The 18,716-nt window shown below is 44.8% G+C and overlaps 1 pseudogene; it reads right to left on the bottom strand.

Moving 5' to 3' along the window:
- Window positions 1-967: 967 nt before the first annotated feature.
- Window positions 968-3,219, bottom strand: LOC124659839 (annotated as a pseudogene).
- Between the last annotated feature and the right edge of the window lie 15,497 nt (window positions 3,220-18,716).

Raw genomic sequence — 18,716 nt, 5'->3', positions numbered from 1 at the left:
CTTTGATACATAAGAAGTATTCTGAGGATCTCCTGCGACGTGCTGCTATGCTCCAGTATAGGACTGCCACCACACCCATGTCTCTGTCTGATCCACTTACTTCTGATGATGGCGCACTTCTGTCTGCTGAGGATGCTACTGAGTATCACAGTGTTGTTGGTGGTCTCTCACTAGGCCAGATTTATCCTATGCTGCGAATCGTGTTTACCAGTATCTACATTCACCTCGGGATACTCACTGAAGCGCATTCTGCGCTATGTATGCCATACGGCGTCCTATGGCTTGCGTCTCTCTTCTGCTTCTTCATGCTTGCTCTCTGCATACTGTGATGTTGATGCTGGCAATCCTGATGATCGGCGATCCACGGGGGGATATGCAGTGTTCCTTGGTCCAAATCTGATCGTCTGGAGTGCTCGCAAGCAAGCTACAGTGTCTCGGAGCAGTACTGAAGCTGAGTACAAAGCTGTTGGTGATGCTACGGCTGAGTTGATTTGAGTGCAATCCCTACTGCGAGAGCTACGAGTTTCGCAGTCCCAGTCTCATGTTCTTTGGTGTGATAAAACATCGGTGCAACTTATCTGTCGTATAACCCAGTGTTCCATGCCCGAACGAAACACATCGAAGTTGACTATCACTTTGTAAGGGAACGTATTGCACGGAAACTACTGTGAATCAGGTTTATCTCTTCTAAGAATCAACTTGCAAACATCTTCACAAAGCCACTGTTCTTGCAATTGTTTCAAGGTTGTAGGCGCAATCTTAACCTGTTGGATGTTCGATGACACGGTTAAGATTGAGGAAGGATGTTAGACTGTATATACAATAGCTTCCGTATATGTATTGTACTTATTTGTAACTCTTGTACACTATAAATATAAACCAACGCCAACCCTATTGGGTGTCGAGAGTTCCCCAAATCCTTTGTCTCACAGAGTATCACACACACTCCACTTCACATTGTTGAGGTCTATTCAACAAAGTAGAACGAGTTCTTGTTCTGAATGTTCAGCATCTCCTCATCGACCTCTTTAGTGCTCATCTTTCAAAGGAACATAGAAGAGGATGTGAGGTAGCGACCATGCCACGCATCATGTTCTTTGAAACCCACATCTGCTGGGTGTACTCGGGAATAGTGAAAAAACCGTACTCCTGAGTCCTGAGACCCCCTTGAGGTCAATGGTGTAAAGCCAACCATAAAGAAATGGAGGCGAGGGAACGGGATCAAGTTGACTGAAAGCTTCCTGAGGTCAGAGTTAAGCTTCCCAGGGAAGCGCAGGCAGCAAGTGACACCAATCATTGTTGCGGAAATAAGATGGTTCAGATCACCAACTACAAAAAGAATAAAAACAAACTAAGCGAGCAGAATGCATGTAGAAATGGAAAAAAATATATGAAAATCATAGCCAGAAGAATGCCATATTCATTTCACTATTTCAAATTACTAGAAAAAACAGAACTGGCATGGCAAGAAAAAAATATAAAATACATTGAGTCACAACGACTATCCATTGATTGAAATATGAAACGAAAAACAAGAACCATGTCATGATAGAGATACTGTCGATTAGATTCATGAAATTTTATGTAGATATCACTGTATGCCACTATAAAATTACTGGGACAAGAGTATGGTAACCAAGCACACTAGACCAATCATAGTATGTTCAAACTGACATGTGGGTGTAGCTAGCTTTAGGGTGTAAAAGCAGGTGTAAAGAGAGCATCATTGTCAAGTACCATGCATGCATTCATCAACATTCTAAACATGCTGATGGACAGAGAGGGTAGCATTGTAGGTTCCAACACAGTGTTGGACACCTTTGGTGATGGGAAGGCCGAGAATATCAACATCATTTTGTCTAGGTACTTCTCCGTGATCTTTGTGATGAGCAGGGTACCCATACAATAGCTAGTTTATCTCTTTTTGGGAGATGTTGGAATTTTCCCATTTTTCTTCTGCTCTTAAGCCTCTAAATTGAGAAAGTTTAGTTTTCCTTATCGACCAATTAGTTAACATACGACTGAACCAATTTTTTATTAACATAATGACATTCTCGGTCCTCCCAGAGAGTGGCATACTTGGAATCCAGTGGTAAATTAGAAACAAAAGTTAGTTTGGATCTCATTTGCAGTTGACACTTAAATAAAAAGGATACCCAATAACTTCACCAGTATTTTTTTGAAGGAAACTCCACCTGTATTTTGTTTCCAAACGTTAAGCAATCTACACACATAAAATAAATTGCAATACAATGAATGCATTGATCCGAGTCGGAAGCACTACATCTGGATGCTTTAATCTTCGATTTTACTCTACTTTACAAAGAAGAGAAGTCATGAGTGAACAAATATTCATCAATTTTGCGGCCAAAGGAGTGTACTGTACCTATAATACAAAAGGAAAACAGATTCAATGCAGTGAACCTACGATTTATTTGGAAAACAAAGGGTATGCAGTAGATCTACCATACATGTGGGTGGCAACTGGAAGGCTCTTTCAGAAGCCACCTTAGGCATACTTATCTTAAAAATCAGTTACTTTTAGAAACCACCTTAGGCAGAATTATCAAAACAAATCAATTACAGTCAAAAGCCAACTCAAGCATGGCATCTACAAACTTAATTACTTTTAGAAGCCAACTTAGGCATAATTATCAAAAAAATATTAAAACAACTTGACTACTTTCAGAAGAAAACTTAGGCATAATTATTAAAACAACTTGACTATTTTCAGAAGCAAACTTAGGCATAATTATTACGGAAATACTTATCAAAACAACTCAATTACTTTCAGAACCAAACTTGGACATACTTATCAAAACAACTTAATTATTTTCAGAAGCCAACTTAGACATAATGATCAAAACAACTCAATACTTTCAGAAGCCAACTTAAGCATATTATCAAAAAAATTACTTTCATAATTAAGCTAACTAAAGCATGGTATAAAAACCAACTTAACTAATTTCAGAAGTTGACTTAACCATAATGATAAAAAAAAACTTTAATAAGAAACATGACCAACTTAAGCAGAATTTCTTGGCATAAAATAATGCATCACAAAAAAAATCTCCCATATAAATACCCTCTTAAACTGTCCAAGTTAACAACTACAATGTGTGATCCAGTGCTACTTAGTTATTGGTAATTAATATGAGAGGCCAAGTTAAAACTGTTTACTAGTTAACAAGTGATTACCAACTTTTGAACATTAGCCATTCTGAACTGAAAAAAGCACGATTAGGTAGCCAACTTAAGGTATATCTAAAACCCAACTTAAGCATGTTGAACAAAACAGCTTAAAAGAAAATCAATACACGACTAAAGGATAGTGCTGAAAAATACCCAAATTGAATGATGAAAATCAAACTAAAGTATGCTGACCAAAAGCAACTTTGTATGAATGTCAGTAATTCAAGCTTAACGTTGTTTACTAGTGTATTTTTGAATAAAAAATTAGGTTCAATACTTGTAGTGATGGTCTGACCTATGATGCTCCAAAGACAGTCAATCCCTCAGACGGCCGCAAAACGGAGGCTCGGATGAGCCAACGAGCCCTATATAATTTTTCACATCTAGGTATTTTAAATGTGAATCCAATGGTATGATTTTTATGACATATAATTCATATTTTATTGACCTAATTTTTGGTTAAATTATTTTCTTAAATTACGTATCAGACTAATAAACTAGTACGAAGGGAGCAATAGAGATGTGAAGGTAGTTCGTAATTTATTTCGTATCTTTTCTACTCTAAATATATGAATTTATGTGTTGGCCAAGAACATAATGAAGTTGTAAATTATAGACAATATGTACATTGTCATTTGTTAAACAATTTAATCATGTTAGTTGAGGGTATGGGGGCCGTTGCCCCCCCCCCCCCCCCACCCCTTTTTTTGTTGAATACCTTTTTTTTTGCGAAATTGTTGAATACCTATTTGTTCAGCATAATTTTCATATGAAGCCATGTATGCGAAGACCGCCGTTGTTGACGCCCCGATAGCTCATGTTTCCGCCATTGATGAAGCCAGCTATTCGAAAGCGTGAAGACACAGGAGGTGGAATATTTTTCGATAAAGGAGATACATCAGGTGGAATATACCGTAGCTAGCAAAAAGATCGTCGGCCGCCGCCACATGTACAGCTCCGCCGCCGCAACCAATTAAGACGATCGACGTCTAGCACACCAGAGGACGTACGTGACAATGGGCCGAGGGAAAATGACCGTTGGAGACAGGGCGACAGGCGACTCGGAGGGCGACTCCGATTTCGCCACGCCGGTGAGGGACCGGGTGGAGCGGCATGGATGCGGTTCGCCGGAGCGGTCACTAGGAGGCCCCGTTTGGGTGCTGCAGGCATCCGATGAAGAGGAAGATGGCGAGGTTGATGGGATCTCGTCCTCCGGTGGGGACACGTCTCTGAAGTATCTGGTTTCTACACCAGCTTCGATAAGCGATCGTGATCTATCGGAGCGTTCGTCGGGGTTGGCGATGAGGCTGCGCAAGAGAATCAACCGACAGATGAGTCAGAGAAGGGCGGCCACGGCGGTGATGGAGTTCCCGGAGTCGGCAGGTACGTACTCATCGGACTTATTGCCGTTGGGCAGGGATCAAAGCAAGATGAAAATCAAGGCAAGGCCTGTTCTTGAGCCATATGTCTTCTTAAATGATGGTATCGGCGGGTGGACCGTCGTTCGCCGGAGGCGGTGGTCGCCGGTGATTGACAAGAAGTCTCCCGATCCGTTAATTCCACAGATTTCAAAACATGCAAAGTTGGGCTTGACCACAAGGCGGGCCGGTGCACGCTTGGTTAGGGCTCGTTGGGGCCCAAAAGAATCGATGCGAAGGAATAGATCGACCAACGTGAGTTGTGTTTGGCGACCAAAGCAGGCCAAGGTAGGTGATCAGGTCGCTGGTCACACTTTCCGGAACCTGCTAGGGTTTTCTTGGGAAAAGATTAGATCGGGGGAGCTTGTTGTGCGGCGGCGGGTTCCTTCTGGTCCGATGAACGGAGATGGTGGTCATGGCGGCTTTAACCCCGGCCATGGTGGTTTCAACGCAGGCCGTGGAGGCTATCAGCCTCGTGGAGGGTTTGCTGCGCGCGGTGCTCCGGCGCGTGGGCGCCAAGGTACCCACGGAGGTAATGGACATGCTTCCGGCTAGGGGTATGGTGCTGCTCAAGTTCCTGCTGCGGGACGTGGCTTTGGTGGAGGTCGAGGTGCACAAGGGGCTGGTTTTGGCCGGAACTTCGTGTAGGGAGAGGCAAGTGGTGCCGGCAATGATGCTAGCCACGGTTACAATGACAATGGCTGGGGTGGGTGGGCAGTTCCAGAGGGGGTACCAGCACTCTAATAACATGAACTACTCCAATTACCAGCCAAGGTGGAACAACACAGGCAGGGGTGGGTATCAGCTGTTAGATGTATATATTTGTCTATTGTAGTTTCCCCATATGTTAGGGGGCTTTCTGCATATGTGCACCTATACATGTACTATATATTGTGGCCTTTGGCCCCCTGGTAATACAACAAGCATATTGCCCTAACATGGTATCAGAGCAAAATTGATCCTCCTAAAGACTTGTTCCCGGCCGCCCCACCGCCGGCTTCTCCTCGTCTCGATCTCATCCCATGTTAAGCTTCATGCACTAGCCACTTGAACCAAAAGTCCGAACTGATGGAAAGGGCTAGGCAATCTACTTGTACACTTCACAACACCCCCACTCGCGTGTGACGGGAGAAGAGAGTAAACACGTGAAAGAAGAACAGCACACCGAAACACAGCGGTGGCTAAAGAGGGGGGCAACAGCAATTTTTAGGCTTAATTGCGAAACCAGGATTTGAACTCGAGACCTGGGGCTCTGATACCATGTTAAGCTTCATGCACTAGCCACTTGAACCAAAAGTCCGAACTGATGGAAAGGGCTAGGCAATCTACTTGTACACTTCACAATTCTCTACTTGCTAGCAGAGGGATCCCAGCTTACGCCCGCCGCATCTTACTCGTCGTCAGGCTGGCTCTTCAGGTTCTTCTGCTGTTGCGCTATCTGATCAGGACATTATCCGTGGTCTTCGTGGTCTGCTCGCTGGTACAGGCTCTTCCTCGACGGGTACTGCTGGTTCTGTGACTGGCTCTTCTGGCACCGCGCAACCACCTTCTTCCACACAGTCAGGTACGTCATCCCCGTGGTATCTGGATTCTGGAGCTTCTTTTCATATGACCTCTGCGTCTTCTATTCTTTCTGCTCTTCGCTCTCTTGTTTCGCCTGTTCATGTTATCACGGCTGATGGTACCTCTCTCCCTGTTTCCAGTCGAGGCACTCTTTCTACTACCTCTTTCTCTGTTCCTGATGTTTCCCATGTTCCTAGTCTTAAGATGAACCTGTTTTCCGCTAGTCAGCTTACTGATTCCGGTTGTCGCGTCATTCTTGACGCTGATTCTTGTGCTGTTCGGGACCGCCGTACACGAGGCCCTGGTTGGAGCTGGCCCTCGCAGCCTTGAGTCCCCGGGGCTCGGGAGTTAGAGCGGCTTCGCGTTCCTTCGCTGCCACTTCATCCGCGGTTCTCCTGCGGTTGCTTGCTTCGTCACTCGGATCTTTTCAGCGAGTGGCATCATCGACTGGGTCACCTCCGTGGCTCCCGTTTATCGTCATTAGTTCGTCGTGGTCTTCGGGGTCTGTCTCGGGAGATGTGTCTTTGCATTCGTGTCGGGGTTGTAGGCTAGGCAAACAGATTCAGCTTCCCTATCCTACTAGTGCGTACGTATCTCGGCGACCTTTTGATTTAGTGCATTCGGATGTTTGGGGTCCGGCTCCCTTCCCTTCGAAAGGGGGTCATCGATACTATATTTTGTTTATTGATGATTTTTCGCGATACACCTGGTTGTTTCTTATGCACTCTCGCAGCGAGGTGCTTTCTATTTATCAGCGTTTTGCAGCCATGGTTCGTACTCAGTATTCCACGCCTATTCGTGTGTTTCGTGCCGACTCTGCCGGAGAGTATATCTCCCAGCACCTGCGTGGTGTTCTTGCTGAGCGGGGCACCCTTGCCCGGTTCTCGTGTCCCGGCGCCCATGCTCAAAATGGTGTTGCCGAGCGTAAGCATCGTCATATTCTTGAGACTACCCGTGCTATGATGATTGCTTCCTCTCTTCCGCCGCATTTACGGGCTGAGGCTGTCGCTACGTCGACTTACCTCATTAACATTCAGCCGTCTGCTGCCCTTCAAGGTGGCATTCCTCTCGAGCGTATTTCTGGTCGCTCTCCAGATTACTCGACTCTTTGTTTATTTGGTTGCGTTTGTTATGTTCTTCTCCCTCATCACGAACGCACCAAACTGACCGCTCGGTCTGTTGAGTGTGTTTTTCTCGGATACAGTGATGAGCATAAGGGCTATCGCTGTTGGGACCCTGTTGGTCGTCGGATGCGCATCTCTCGTGATGTCACGTTTGATGAGACGCGTCCCTTCTATCCTCGTCCCACCTCGAGTACTTACCCGGTGGATGATATCTCTTTTCTTCTTTTTCCGGATGCACCCCTGCTATCCCGTCTCCTCCCCCTCCTAGTCCTGATGCGTCCCCTTCGGCGCCATCCTCTCCTCCGTCTAGTCCACCTAGTACTCCTCGTTCTCCGGTTTCGGATCCTTCTGATGTTGTCCCTTCTTCCTCTTCTTCTGATGAGTTGTCCTCCGCTGATGACCTTCCCCCTTCACGCCCTGTTCGTCAGCGTCGTGCTCCAGCTCGTTACTCTCCCAGTCAGTATGGTCTTTCTATCGTTTCCGAGCCGACTTCTTATCGGGATGCCGAGCGTCATCCTGAATGGCAGCTTGCCATGGCTGAGGAGATCGCTGCGCTTGAGCGCACTGGCACTTGGGATCTTGTTTCTCCCCCTTCTGGTGTTCGTCCTATCACGTGTAAGTGGGTCTATAAAATTAAGACTCGCTCTGATGGATCTCTTGAGCGCTATAAAGCGCGTCTTGTGGCTCGTGGCTTTCAGCAGGAGCACGGCCGTGACTATGATGAGACTTTTGCCCCTGTGGCTCATATGACTACTGTGCGTACCCTTCTTGCTCGTTGCTTCGTTCGCCGCTGGTCTGTCTCCCAGCTTGATGTTCAGAATGCTTTTCTTAATGGCGAGTTGAGTGAGGAGGTTTACATGCAGCCTCCTCCTGGGTATTCTGTTCCCGATGGGATGGTTTGTCGTCTTCGACGTTCTCTCTATGGTCTCAAACAGGCCCCTCGTGCCCGGTTTGAGCGCTTCGCCTCTGTGGTGACTGCTGCTGGTTTCTCTCCTAGTCTTCATGATCCCGCACTTTTCGTTCACACTTCTCCTCGTGGACGTACTCTTCTTCTTCTCTATGTTGATGATATGATCATTACTGGTGATGATCCTGAGTATATTGCCTTCGTCAAGGCTCGTCTTCGCGATCAGTTTCTTATGACTGATCTTGGTCCTCTTCGCTATTTTCTTGGCATTGAGGTTTCCTCCACTTCTGATGGTTTTTCTATCTCTCAGGAAAAGTACATTCAGGATCTTCTTGCTCGTGCTGCTCTTGGGGATGAGCGCACGATTGATACTCCTATGGAGCTTAATGTTAAGCTTCGTCCCTATCGATGGTGATTCTCTTCCTGATCCCACCCGTTATCGCCATCTTGTTGGGAGTCTTGTTTATCTTGCTGTCACTCCTCCTGATATTTCTTATCCTGTTCATATTCTCGAGTCGGTTTGTCTCAGCTCCTACCACTGTTCACTATAGTCATCTCCTCCGTGTTCTTCGTTATCTTCGTGGCACGATCACTCGTCGCCTTTTCTTTCCCCGTTCCAGCTCTCTCCAGCTCCGAGTGCTATTCGGATGCTACGTGGGCGAGTGATCCTACGGATCGTCATTCGCTTTCGCTTCTTGTGTGTTTCTAGGTGGTTCGCTTGTTGCTTGGAAGACGAAGAAACAGGTCGCAGTTCCCTGTTCGAGTGTTGAGGCTGAGTTGCGGGCTATGGCTTTGTTGATTGCTGAGGTGACTTGGTTACGGTGGTTGCTTGCAGATTTTGGGGTTTCTGTTACGACACCCACTCCACTTTTGTCTGACAGTACAGGTGCTATCAGTATTGCACGTGATCCGGTCAAGCATGAGCTGACCAAGCATATCGGTGTTGATGCTTTTTACACACGTGCACAGGTCCAGGATGATGTTGTTGCGGTTCATTATGTGCCTTCAGATTTGCAGCTGGCGGATTTCTTTACGAAGGCACAGACTCGAGCGCAGCATGATTTCTTACTCTCCAAACTCAGTGTTGTGGATCCACCATGAGTTTGAGGGGGGTGTTAGATGTATATATTTGTCTATTGTAGTTTCCCCATATGTTAGGGGGCTTTCTGCATATGTGCACCTGTACATGTACTATATATTGTGGCCTTTGGCCCCCTGGTAATACAACAAGCATATTGCCCTAACATCAGCAACGGTACCGTCCCAATGTACACGAGGGACCAGCAAGAGGTGGTATAGATGCCGATCTCTTACAGCAGACAGTCCAGGCGGGTGGTGGCTACGGTGACAGCTGCTCAAAAGCCCGCTGAAATTGTTGCAGCGACGATTGCTCATGTTCCAGCTAAAACTACTGAAGGTGCAGTTGGAGTTCCAAACAACAATACAATGGTGTCGGCTGCGACACTGAATGTATTGCAGCAACAAGAGGAGGCACCAAACCAAAACGGTCCAGATGCACAAGATGGAGGATCCAAGGTAGAAGGGCCGGGTCCATCCAAGAAGAAAAAAGAAGACAAGACGTCATGTTTCCGTTGCAAGAAGCCAGGGCACTATATTGATGACTGTTCTACACCTTTTTGTGATTTGTGTGAGTCCATTCATCATATTGCCTCTGCATGTCATCTGTTACAAGCTCCAAAACCTACTGCCACCATGCATGGATATGCTAATGAAGCCCTGATGTTTTTTGAGCTGCCTTGTGGAGCTTTTAAGGCTAAAGTGGAGAACCCTAAATTGGCTAAAGTCACAGTTGATGGCGAGGCAATGACGATCCCTGAAATTATTGAGCAGCTGAAAAGAATTGTGCCCTCTGAAAAATTTAATTGGGAGGTTTTTCACCTGAGGGAGAATATTTATAGAGTTAAGTTACCAAGTAAGAAGGAAGTCCAGAGGTTGAAGAATTTCGGGACCTATATTTGTCAGGATAGGGAATCTTGCTTATCTTTTGACCTTTGGTCATCGTTGGAGGAACCTTTGTATATGTTGCCAGAAGTGTGGGTTAGGGTCTAATGGTTGCCATCAGATATGAGATCAGACTATCTATCATTGTGGGGAGTTGGAACATTTTTGGGAAAACTTTAGATGTGGACATGGCATTCACTCGCAAGAACAAGGTGCTAAGGACCAAGAGTGATGTGTTAATTAGGAGGGGGTTTTTTAAACTCCTTTTTGAGGTGGAGACAAATCAAGGATCTTAGGAAGTGAACATGGTTGATGCTAATAATGGTAATAATGGGAATGATGATGCACATCAGGATCAAGGGAATGTTGGTGGTGGGCAATCTATGGACATGGATAACAAAGGCATGAAGCGGATGCTACTTCCAATAACAATGGAAATGATGTCTCAAATGTGAATAATGGAGTAGAAGGGATGCAAGAGCAACTTCAGAATTTAGACGCTATTCAGATCGGGTCATTGAGTGTACATCTTAATACTCCAGGTCTGATTCAAAATTGGGCAAAAATAAGTTATTTTCTGAGCCATTATCGTATGTTCAAACTCAACCACTAAAAGACACATTGAGCCATTATCGTATGCCTGCACACCGGTCACTGCCCGGCAAATTCGCCATCGATGAGCCGACAACGGTGAACATACTTGATACTCCTACCTATATGTGGGCAACATGTTCGTAAAAATAAGCCGGATTTTTTTTTGTATAGGGCTACATATACGTATTTAGTTATTTTTTAAAAACCATCATACCCTTAATTATGATGGGTATCAAGCGATGTCGACTGCCTTTATGTTTAAGTTTATCGAAGTTTGATGGAGGGGGCTGTACTAGAGAAAATGCCAACAACATATCGGAAAGAATTTTATACACAACATTTTTTTTGAGAAACATAGTACAAACGAGACACTCACATACAGTCACCCTTATGAACGCACACACGCACCCCTCTATGAGCACTTTCGGAAGACTGAGCGGTGGATTTGATTTTGAAATTGACGAAGCTGATCAGCACATGCACCTCGCTGTCAACGGTTATGCCAACAACAGATGTTAAACCTAGGGTTTAAACTCTGGTGGGCTGGAGGTACAACCACCCTCCTAACATCAGAGTATTTATTCATGTATTTATTCCATTCAACATTTTTCTCAAATGAGTCAAGCTATATACTCTCTCTCCGTCCCATAAACTTAATTGAAATTTTTCTAAATTTAAATATATCTACATACTAGATGATATCTAGATACATCTAAATTTTAACAAATCTTAGACAATTTTCATGGGACTAATCTAATTAAAGCTACCACAACTAATTTAGCATTGAGGGAGTTACACACCCACGTTGGGTCTAAAAACTTCGGCAAAACTAACCAACACGACGTGATCGAATCTGGCTACGATAGGTGCAACAAGAATTGGTTTATGACTTCTTCGTATAGTAGATGACTTACTTCCTTATGGTGACACTATTTTATTAATAATGGCTCACATTTTACTCTCACAAAATGCTTAGAAACACATGCTAAAGATGACTCTTGCATAAATAAAACTAATTGAATGCCCGTGCGTTGCTACGGCTTCTCAAATTTTATCGTCGCACATGTAAACATAATGCACATAAACATTTATATGTATAAAAGGATCCCATATTATTATAAAAACAATGAGGTTCTTCTTTGCTTAAAATGTAATTTGATGAAAATTCATTGCTTAAAACCATATGCCTAAAAATAGGTATGAAAACAAAGTGGAAACGGACAAAAGTGGGTCTTTTCATTCTTTTTTTGCGGAACCAAAAACAAATACAGAAACCTTGAAAAACAAAAACAGAGATTGCCAGAAATAGATACATACCAAATACAGCGCGGATACGAGCAATGCAGATATTGGCTGGAACCAAAGGAATCATTGAATCATGCAAAAAAAATCTAAAAAATTCAAGCAAGACAACAAAGTTATTTATTAATTTTAGTGCGGTATCCGATTTATTGTGGAATAGGGAAATGTCAAACTATTGAAGCCACTCGAATGCATGAAGGGATTACATGATCGTCAATTTAGGGAAGATCCGCTTTGAAAGTTTTTCTTGAAAAGGTTATGTAATGGTTATGTTGAATTGGGCCGTGCACTTCAACTCTAAAACGGAAATTCCATGTTATAGAAAACGGAATGTTTCACCGGAAAAGGATGTTCCGTTTTCATTTCCGCTTCCGCCAAAAAAAATATGTTTCCGTTTTCATATTTCCATTTCGTTTCCGTTTTTCTGTTGAGAAGTCGAAAACTTTCCACCCTAGTTTCATCCATATATAGAAAGAAACAACTCAACAATTTTCTCCTATAGCTAAATACCCAACACAACCGCGGAAAAAAATGCACATACAAGTATCAGCTGGAATATTTTTTATTCCACGTAGCTCCAAGGACATTGCAACAAAGTTGTATTTTCTTTCTTTTGACCGCCCAAATGCACAAGGGGTTCTTTGCTCCAAACCACATCGTCTCTCTTTGACCATGAAAGAAAAAAAAGAAATTAAAAAAATCCACTTTTGTTACATGTAGTCTGGTATAAAATAAAAAATTGGCAGTGTGCCTCAGATTTCTTGTATATAATAACAAGCTTGAGTAAAATTGTATGCAACAACATCAGTAACAATGTCTATGATGGTTCTGGTGTCTTTTTCTCTAAATCATTGCTATATTTGGCAGAAGAGGAATTCTATTTTTTTGTTGCTTCAACTATAACCAATATGGCTCATCATTCTTGCAAAACAAAATATGTCCCTTGAAAATTTTACCGAAGGGAGTTTGTTTGTTCTTTTCTTGATATCATCTGACTGAAAAAAAAAAAACTGAATGTGGAAATTGCCACTCTGTATAATAGATCTGAATTTAGTGGCACCAAGTTTGCCCTTTGTATTCTGGTGCCTCCAATGTCCATCTCCATCATCTATATCTAATATAAGCAAGAATTTAAACAGAAACAAGAAATTAAAACCAAACAGAAGCATTTGGCAGCTAGGTTTTTTTCCCCTCCAGATTATTAGGTAGCCAAACCTGTACGTGCCTCATTTGGGAGGAAGTTTGTAGCGTAGATATAACACATGTCCTAGCACACTACCATGCAGGAAACATCTGTATCAATACAAATTGCAAGATGCGTACAATATACATGATGGCCAAAGATAGGCATAGCTCAGTACAAACAAGCACATCGCTGATATGAGCATTGGCTAATGGTCGACGCCTTTGTAGATAGCAGTATCGCTGGCCGTGCAAAGAAATAAAATATCCCACGTGCACACTGACTTGATATAAATGCTTGCAAATATATATTATAGCGACATTGACAGGATTTCGATAATACATATCATTCAAAATTATGCATGTGGATTAGATATTTAGTTTCTAGCGTCTCTACAGAAAAGGAACATTTTAAGATGCTTATGTTGGATGATTAGCATGAGCAGGAAAGCATCATTTGATTATAATTTTGTTGAACACCAAAGCTTTCGACACTGTGGATTGGTCCTTCCTCCTCGAGGTTTTGGCCCCAAGTGGATTTCTATGGTGGTAGGGCTGCTCAGCACGGCCTCGACCCGAGTCCTGGTAAATGGTGTAGCGGGGGACCTTATATACAACAGGCGTGGTTTGCGGCAGGGGGGCCCTCTTTCCCCTCTGCTTTTCGACTCGGACATGGAGGTTTTATACCTCATGCTCCAGAAGTCTTCGGCGGAGGGTTTACTCTCCGACTTGGCCCCGCGTGGCCTCCGGCAGCGCACCTCCATGTATGCCGACGACGTGATCATCTTCCTCAAGCCTACTCACCTAGATCTTCACACTTGCGCGGCGGTAGTTGAGGACTTTGGGAAGGCCTCGGGCCTTCACACCAACCGAGCCAAGAGCTCGGTCCATCCCATCCGGTGTAGCCCGGACCAGGTGGAGTTGGCGCGCGCCATTCTTGGTTGTGCTGTCGCGGACTGGCCCTGCCAGTACCTCGGCTTGCCGCTTGGTCTGCGCAAGCCTTCGGCAGCTCAGCTTCAGTCGGTGGTGGAGAGCGCGGCCAAGCGGCTGCCCCAGTGGGGTGCCCGTCTGCTGAACCGCGGTGGGAGGACCATTCTCGTCCAGACCATGCTTAGCGCCATACCTGTCCATGCCATGATGTCCTTGGACGTCCCCCCCAAGACTTTGCATCCCTCGGTAAGGTGTGCCGCGGCTTCTTGTGGAAGGGGCGGGTTGACGTCAGTGGCGGGCACTGTCTGGTGGCATGGGATAAGGTGACCTCTCCCAAGAGGTGTGGCGGCCTAGGCATTCCTAACCTTCGTCTCCTCAACGTGGCGCTTCGGTGTCGGTGGGCTTGGCTGCAGCGGACGGACCCGACGAAGGCGTGGGCTGAGTTCGATCTCAAGGTTCCCCCTCTGGCCCGGGCCCTGGCTGATTCGGCCATGGCGGTCTCCTTGGGCAATGGCGAGGAAGCCCTGTTCTGGAAGGACCGCTGGATTGACGGGGCGCGGGTGGCGGACATTGTGCCTAACTTGGCGGCCTTGGTCAGCAAGCGTCACGCCAACTCCTGCTCCGTCAAGGAGGGGCTCGGTGGGGAGTGGGTGCGTGATTGCGGTCCTAATTTGGGGGCTGCTGCGGTCCCGGAGTTCTTCCTCTTGTGGAAGGCCATCTCCGACATCCTTCTCTCGCCTGACAAGGAGGACGTTTTTTGCTGGCGGTGGACGGCCGATGGTATCTACTCTGCCAAGTCGGCCTATGACGCCTTCTTCGCCGGGACCACGATGGCGCCGGTGGCTCCCCAGATTTGGCGATCGCGGGCACCCTACAGTTGCAAGTTCTTCGCCTGGCTTGCCTCCCGGAACAGGTGCTGGACGGCGGATAGGCTGTAGCGGCGTGGCCTTCCACACCCTGCTGCTTGCCCGCTGTGCGACCAAGAGCCGGAGTCCATCCAGCACCTTCTGCTAGGTTGTGTGGTCGCGCGTGAGATCTGGGCTTGGGTCTTAGCTCGGTGGGGGATGATGGAGTGGATCCCATCCGTGGACACCGACCTTGTTCAGTGGTGGTCCTCCTTGATTTGCCCCTCGGGGCTGAGGCGGGACCTTTGGACGGCGGTTATCCTTGTCTTCTGGTGCATCTAGAGGCACCGGAATGAGGTGGTGTTCAACGGCGCGGCACCGGAGGCTCGAGCGATTAGGGGTAGGATCAAGGAGGAGTCCCTCAGTTGGCGTCTAGCTAGGTTGTTCCGCTCCGAGTCTTTCGGCTTTCCTGACCCCTTTCCTTTCTCGTGGAGGGACGGAGATTAGGCTTCGCTCGGGGAGCTGTCACCCCTGTTGACAGCACGAACGTTGTGGTGTGAGCCTTCTGGCTTTTCTTCTATGTGATCAATACACCTCCCAGGGTGTATTCTCGAAAAAAAAAATTGTTGAAGAACTATAAGTATTTGCTTAGCATGTTTATCTTCTCTATGACTGTTTTTGTAGATTTGCACTGTGAAAATCTTGATATTGGAACAGAAAACATAAACCCCAGAAAATTTCATACAATATATCTAGTGGAGTATAAAATACACGCATCAATACCGAAATAAATTTGTAATCATCAATCAATCAATTGTGCGACCTTTTGTAAATTGTACGTACTTAAATAAATCCAAAAAAGGAAATGAAATGACAAATCCCCACATGATTCCGTCTATCATTCACAACCTACTCCCTCCTACCCAAATACCCAAATATGTTGCATATAAAGTTTGGTCAAAGTCAAACTTTGTAATGTTTGACCATGCATATTGATAAAAATATAAAATAGACAATAAAAATATTATTTTTAGAATTATCATGAAATATATTTTCATATTATATGCATTTGGTATATTAGATCTTTGTATTATTAATCTATACTATTGGTCAAAGTTTGCAAACTTTGATTTGTATAGAAAATTATGCATAACATATTATGGGAAGGAGTGATGTCTACGGGAGCTTCTATTCTTGTAGACAGTGTTGGGCCTCCAAGAGCAGAGGTTTGTAGAACAGTAGCAAGTTTCCCTTAAGTGGATTACCCAAGGTTTATCGAACTCAGGGACGAAGAGGTTAAAGATATCCCTCTCATGCAACCCTGCAACCACAAAGCAAGAAGTCTCTTGTGTCCCCAACACACCCAATAGGTGCACTAGTTCGGCGAAGAGATAGTGAAATACAGGTGGTATGAATAAGTAGTAGCAACGGCACCAGAAAAGTGCTTTGCCCAGGACAGTAAATAAGCAGTAGTAACGCAGCAGTAGTAACGCAGTAAAACAGTAAACAAGCAGCGATAGCAGTATTTAGGAACAAGGCCTAGGGATTAGACTTTCACTAGTGGACACTCTCAACATTGATCACATAACAGAACAGATAAATGCATACTCTACACTCTTGTTGGATGATGAACACATTGCGTAGGATTACACGAACCCTCAATGCCGGAGTTAACAAGCTCCACAATAATGCTCATATTTTAGTAACCTTTAGTGTAAGATAGATCAAAAGACTAAACCAAGTACTAGCATAGCATGCACACTGTCACCTTCATGCATATGTAGGAGGAATAGATCACATCAATATTATCATAGCAATAGTTAACTTCGCAATCTACAAGAGATCATGATCATAGCATAAACCAAGTACTAACACGGTGCACACACTGTCACCTTTGCACACGTGGAGGAGGAATAAAACTACTTTAATAACATTGCTAGAGTAGCACATAGATAAATTGTGATACAAACACATTGCAATCATAAAGAGATATAAATAAGCACCTCACTATGCCATTCAACGGTGAATAAGTATTCTGTGAAATATAGCCTAAGAGACCCACACGGTGCACACACTTGTCACCTTTACACACGTGGGACAAGGAGTCTCCCGGAGATCACATAAGTAAAACTCACTTGACTAGCATAGTGACATCTAGATTACAAGCATCATCATATGAATCTCAATCATGTAAGGCAGCTCATGAGATTATTGTATTGAAGTACATAGGAGAGAGATGAACCACATAGCTACCGGTACAGCCCCGAGCCTCGATGGAGAACTACTCCCTCCTCATGGGAGCAGCAGCGGTGATGAAGATGGCGGTGGAGATGGAAGCGGTGTCGATGGAGAAGCCTTCCGGGGGCACTTCCCCGCTCCGGCAGGGTGCCGGAACAGAGACTCCTGTCCCCGGATCTTGGCTTCGCGATGGCGGTGGCTCTGGAAGGTTTTCCGTATCGTGGTTCTTCGTATCAGGGTTTTCGCGACGGAGGCTTTAAATAGGCGAAGAGGCGGCGCAGGAGGGTCGAAGGGGTGGCCACACCATATGGCGGCGCGGCCAGGGCCTGGGCCGCGCCGGCCTATGGTCTGGGGGCCCAGTGCCCCCTCTCGGTCCTTCCCGGGTGTTCCGGATGCTTCCGGTGAAAATAGGAACCTGGGTCTTCGTTTCGTCCAATTCCGAGAATATTTCGTTACTAGGATTTCTGAAACCAAAAACAGCGAGGAAACAGGAACCGGCACTTCGGCATCTTGTTAATAGGTTAGTTCCGGAAAATGCACGAATATGACATAAAGTGTGCATAAAACATGTAGGTATCATCAATAATATGGCATAGAACATAAGAAATTATCGATACGTCGGAGACGTATCAAGCATCCCCAAGCTTAGTTCTGCTCGTCCCGAGCGAGTAAAACGATAACAAATATAATTTCTGAAGTGATATGCCATCATAACCTTGATCATACTATTTGTAAGCATATGTAGTGAATGCAGCGATCAAAACAATGGTAATGACATGAGTAAACAACTGAATCATAAAGCAATGACTTTTCATGAATAGCACTTTCAAGACAGGCATCAATAAGTCTTGCATAAGAGTTAACTCATAAAGCAATAATTTAAAGTAAAGATATTGAAGCAACACAATGGAAGATAAAGTTTCAGCAATTGCTTTCAACTTGTAACATGTATATCTCAATGATAGTTTGTCAACATAGAGTAATATAACAAGTGCAATATGCAAGTATGTAGGAATCAATGCACAGTTCACACAAGTGTTTGCTTCTTGAGGTGGAGAGAGATAGGTGATGACCCACAAGTATAGGGGATCGCAACAGTCTTCGAGGGAAGTATTACCCAATTTATTGATTCGACACAAGAGGAGACAAAGAACACTTGAAAGCCTTAACAGCGGAGTTGTCAATTCAGCTGCACACTGGAAACGGACTTGCTCGCAAGAGTTTATCGAGTAGTAGCAGTTTTATAGCGATGGCGAGTAATAAAATAACAGACAGTAGAGTAACAAAAACAGCAGTAGTGATTATAGTAAACAAGCAGGATTAAAATACCGTAGGCACGGGGACGGATGACGGGCGTTGCATGGATGAGAGAAACTCATGTAACAATCATAGCAGGGCATTTGCGGATAATAATAAAACTGTATCCAAGTACTAATCAATCAATAGGCATGTGTTCCAA

This window comes from Lolium rigidum, chromosome 1 (assembly GCF_022539505.1).
Source record: "Lolium rigidum isolate FL_2022 chromosome 1, APGP_CSIRO_Lrig_0.1, whole genome shotgun sequence".
Lineage (NCBI taxonomy): Eukaryota > Viridiplantae > Streptophyta > Magnoliopsida > Poales > Poaceae > Lolium > Lolium rigidum.
Note: the sequence above shows the minus strand (reverse complement) of the source record. Positions and strands in the feature narration are given on the sequence as shown.